The following is a 5,189-nucleotide window of genomic DNA, read 5'->3' on the forward strand; positions in this document are numbered from 1 at the left end:
GGTTAGAACAAAATAACCCAAAAGGTTAGGCAAATATCTCAGGTAGGAATAGTGATTATCACATTTTAAAAATACATAGGGTAAAAACTTTCACATGATTTTATTCAGATTTTATCATTTTCCTAAAGAAGAGATGCTTTTATTTTTTATGGAATCTTTTTTTTTCTTATTTTAATTTTTTCCTCAATTATATGTAAATTTTTTTACACTCTTTTTAACTTTGAAATTCTCTCCCACCCCTCCCCCCCTTGAGAAAGCAAGCAATTTGATACAAATCATACATATGTAGTCATACAGCTTTGGAATATTTTGAAACCCATGACTGTCTATTCCATAACATAAGTTAGAAGGGCGTCTATTCATAACAGAAAGATGAAAATTGATCACTTAGTTACCTCTGATTTTTTTCTCTTGGAATAGTATTTTATTTTTTCCCACAATTACATATCAATAAAAATTTTAGCATTCATTTTTATAAGATTTTGAGTTTAAAATTTTTTTTACTCCCTCCTCTCTCCTCTTCTGAAAATGGTAGGCAGTTTGATATCATTTATAAGTATGCTATCATGTAAAACATATTTTGATATTTGTCACAGTTGTGGGTGAAGAAACAAATCAAAATAAAAAAAACACGAGAAAGAATAAAGTAAGTGAAAACAATGTCCTTCCATCTGCATTCAGAATCCATATGTTCTTTATCTGGATTTGTATAGCAGTTCCCTTTGTACTTGTCTTGGATCATTGTGTTGCTGAGAAAAGCTGACTCGTTCATAGTTGATCATCTTACAGGGTTGCTGATACTATGTACAATGTGTTCCTGGTTCTGCTCACTTCACTTTGCATCAGATTGTATAAGTCTTTCCACGTTTTTCTGAAATGTGCCTGTTCATCATTTCATATTGCACAATAGTATTACATTACATTCATATAACCCCAGCTTGGTTCAGCCATTCCCCAACTGATGGGCATTTCTTTAATTGCCAATATTTTGTCACCACAAAAAGAGCTGCAATAAATATTTTTGCACATGTCGGTCCTTTCTTATTTTTTTTTTGTGATCTCTTTAAGATACAGTCTTGGTAGTGGTATTGCCAGATCAAAGTTTATGCACAGTTTGGTTACCTTTTGGGCATAGTTCCAAATTGCTCTCCACTCCACTAACAGTGCATTAGTGTCCTAATTTTCCCACATCCTCTCCAACATTTATCCTTTTCCTTTTTTATCATATTAGCCAATCTGATTGGCAGGAAGTGGTATTTCAGAGTTGTCTTAATTTGCATTTCTCTACTCAAAAGTGATTTAGAGCACTTATGTCTATAGGTATCTTTGATTTCTTCATTGAAAATTGACTATTCATATCATTGACCATTTATCAATTCGAGAATGACCTGTATTCTCATAAATTTGACTCAGTTTTCTATATATTTAAGAAATGAGGCCTTTATCAGAGACACTTGCCATAAAGATTGTTTTCCAGCTTTCTTCTTTCCTTCTAATCTTGGTTGCATTGATTTTCTTTGAACAAAAGCTTCACAATTTAATATGGTTAAAATTATCTATGCTACATTTTATAATGTTCTCTATCTCTTGTTTGGTCTTGAATTTTTTCCCTCCCCATAGATCTGACCAGTAGATTATTCCTTGCTCTTCTGATTTAATTGCTTCATTGTCTATGGTACCTTTCAGCAGGATATAGTTTCCTTCCTTGTCTCTTTTAATTAGATCTATTTTTGTTTTTACTTTGTCTAAGATCAAGATTGCTACCTAGGCTTTTTTACTTCAGCTGAAGCACAACAGATTCTGCTCTTACCTTTACTCTGTATGTGTCTCTCTGCTTCAAGTGTGTTTCTTGTAAGTAACATATTACAGGATTCTGGTTTTTGATCCAATCTACTGCTTCTCTTTTATGAGAGAATTCATTCCATTCACATTCATACGTATGTTTACTACCTATGTACTTCCCCTCAATCCTATTCTTCCTCCTATTTGTCCTGTCTTTCCTTTCACCCTTTCCTACCTGACAGGTGTTTTCCTTCTGTCTGCCACCTCCCCTGATCTTCCCTCCCTTCTGTTGGTCCTCACCCCACCCCCTTTACTTAATCTCCTACCTTCCTACTTCCTTGTTGGGTAAGATAGATTTCTATATTCAACTGATTGTGTATATTATTCCCTTTTTGAGCCAATGCTAATAGGAGTAAGGTTCAAGCAATGCCCATAACCCACCCTCTCATTTTCCCTTCCACTGTAATAAGTCTTTCTTGCCTCATTATGTGATGTATTTTACCCCATTCTACCTCTCCCTTTCTTCTGTACCCATTGTACTCCTCTTTCTCATCCCTTAATTTTTATATCATTCCCTCTAGTTCACCTTTTATCCATATTCTCTGTCTATGTATATTCATTTTATCTATACTGTTAGTGATATAATTTTTAAATTAAAAGTATCATCTTACCATGTAGGGATGTAAACAGTTTAGCACTATTGAATCCCTTGTTTTCTTTTCCCTTTTTAGTTGTTTATACTTCTCTTGGGTCTTGATATTGGAGGTCAAAATTTTGGTTTAGTTCTGGTCTTCTCCTTATGAAGGCTTGAAATCCTTCTATCTTGTTGAATTACCATTTTCCCCCTTGATGTATTAGTTTAATTTTACCACGTAAGTGATTCTTGATTGTAGTCCTAGCTCCTTTGCCCTCCAGATTATATTCTATGACCTGCAGTCCTTTAATGTTGCAACTGCCAAGTCCTCTGTGATCCTGATTGTGCCTCCTCGATATTTAAATTATTTTTTCTGGCTACTTGTAATATTTTTTTTTCCTTTTTATTACAGTTTTGAAATTTGGGTGCAATGTTCCTTGAGGGTTTATTTTGGCATCTCTTTCCTGAGATGATCTATGGATTCTTTCAGTGCCCATTTGCCCTCTGATTCCAGGACATCAAGACAATTTTCCTTGATAATTTCTTGAAAGATGCTGTCCAGGCCCTCCTTTTGATTATGGTTTTCAGGTAGTCTGATGATTCTGATATTTTCTCTCCTGGATCTGTTTTCCAGGTCAGCTGTTTTACTCATGAGATACCTACATTTTCTTCCATTTTTTTTTTTATTCTTTTGAATTTGTTTGATTGATTCATGATGTCTCAGAGAGTCATTAGTTTCCATTTTCCCAATTCTAACTTTTAATGTCTTGTTTTCCTCAACTAGGTTTTGTACTTTTTCACTTAGGCAATTGTACTCTTTAAGGAGTTATTTTCTCCAGTGGATTTTTGTATCTCCATTTCCATTTGGTTAATTCTACTTTTTAAGCTGTTCTCCAGGCTATTGACTCTTTTTTCATAATTCTCTTGCATCACTCTCATTTCTTTTCACAATTTTTATTCCACCTCCCTTATGTGATTTTTAAGCTCTTTTTTGAGTTCTTCCATGAGTTCTTTCTGGACTTGAGACCACTTCTCACATTTTTTGTGGTTTTGCCCAAAGGTATTTGAACATTGTTGCCTTCTTCTTTGTCTCTCGGTCTTCTCTGCCACCATAATAACTTTCTATGGTCAGATTGTTATTCTACTCTTTTTTGCTCTTTTTTTTTTTTTGGCCTTTTCCCTCTGTGTTAAACTTTATCTCTGCTCCTATGGGGGAAGAGGCTCTGTCTCAGGCATCTTGTGCCTGAGATCCTGGCTGTTTACCTGGTGCTGCACTGATGTTGCCTGAGGCTCAACCCTCATGTCTGGTTCTCTGTTAAGAGTGTGGGTGGGGGGGATGACTGGCACTGCTGGAGGCTGTAGGGATCAGGTGCTGAGGTGTTGAGGTGTCCTTGTGGTGGTGTCTGGCATGTGCTGAGGCCACGTGGGGTTTTTCTGTGTTTCTCTGGGGCTACCCTGAAGTACATTGAGGTCTAGTCCCTGGAGAATGCCTGTTTTTCCTGAGCTACACTGAAGCATGTGGTGATTCTCAGAGCTGGAGTCTGCAGGTTCCCCTGGCTATGCTAAGGCATATGGGGGAGGAAGTCCCAGTTTTGGCATTTGCCTGCTCCACCACACTGGAGCTCAGGATCTCCCACTGTTTTGCGGAGGTACAACTTGCTCCAGGCTTTCTGGGATTCTTCCTGTCCTGGAATGCGCTCCCCTTTCTAGTGAAACAGACCTATTTTTTTTTTTTTGCCAATCTTCTAAGTCTCTGGGGCTAAAAGATTACTCCATCTTTCCGCTGGCTGTACTTTATGGTTTTTGGAGGTGAATGTAGGAGAATTGCTGTGATCTACTGCTTACTTACATCTTGGCTCCTGGAAGTCCTGTCATTACCTCTGCTTTTATTTTTTAGATAAAATATTTTGTTTTGTTGCAACGTACTTCAAAAAATGAAGGAATGTAGCAAACTACTTACTAAAACTTTAAAAGCGTGAGGTGGAGCCACGACGGCAGAGGGAAAGCAGTGACTTGCTTGAGATTTCCCCCCAAACCCCTCCAAATACCTATAAAAAATGACTCTAAACAAATTCTAAAGCAGCAGAACCCACAAAAAGACAGAGTGAAACAAATTTCCAGCCCAACACAACCTGGATGGTTGATTGGAAAGGTTTATCGCACAGGGCTGGGAGACGAGCGCAGTGTCGCGTGCACTTGCAGGCCACAGTGACCTTGGAGCAGGCCTCAGAGGGCTGAATTGCAGGCAGCTGTGGCAGTTTCCAGACTTCTCAACCCATGAACACCAAAGACAACTTGGAAGATCAGTGGGAAAAGTCTGTGACTGCGGTGAGAGAGGAGCTAGATCTCAGCCGGAAGTCTAGAGCGCGGCCCCGGGCCCATAGACTGAGGGGGAATCAAGTGGCTGATCAGAGGGGGATTGCAGGGATTTTATTTTCTCTATGCACAGAAGCCCCAAGCCAACAACCTGGAGAACCTGAACGTAAGTAATATGTCTATCTCTAAACAGTCATTCTTTCCCTTTTCCTTGAGGACCCTCTCATTTTGCCTCTCATTTTAAACAATTTGGCACTTACACTCTTGAAGTTCAGTACCAAGAAAGGGAGGGTAATGATGAACTAACTGGGGGGGGTCAGGTTAAAATGAATTGTTCTCTCCTCCATTGNAAACAATTTGGCACTTACACTCTTGAAGTTCAGTACCAAGAAAGGAAGGGTAATGATGAACTAACTGGGGGGGGTCAGGTTAAAATGAATTGTTCTCTCCTCCATTG

At 38.3% G+C, this 5,189-nt stretch overlaps 1 long non-coding RNA gene across 1 annotated transcript in view; it reads left to right on the top strand.

The window, feature by feature from the left end:
• Positions 1 to 4,845: 4,845 nt before the first annotated feature.
• LOC114046117 overlaps positions 4,846 to 5,189 on the top strand; it is a 10,526-nt gene continuing 10,182 nt past the window's right edge. Inside the window, exon 1 of the long non-coding RNA XR_003569466.1 lies at positions 4,846 to 4,898. This is a non-coding gene — a long non-coding RNA (uncharacterized LOC114046117). The remainder of the gene's footprint in view (positions 4,899 to 5,189) is intronic.

Source organism: Vombatus ursinus, unplaced genomic scaffold (assembly GCF_900497805.2).
Source record: "Vombatus ursinus unplaced genomic scaffold, bare-nosed wombat genome assembly UNPS02014781.1, whole genome shotgun sequence".
Lineage (NCBI taxonomy): Eukaryota > Metazoa > Chordata > Mammalia > Diprotodontia > Vombatidae > Vombatus > Vombatus ursinus.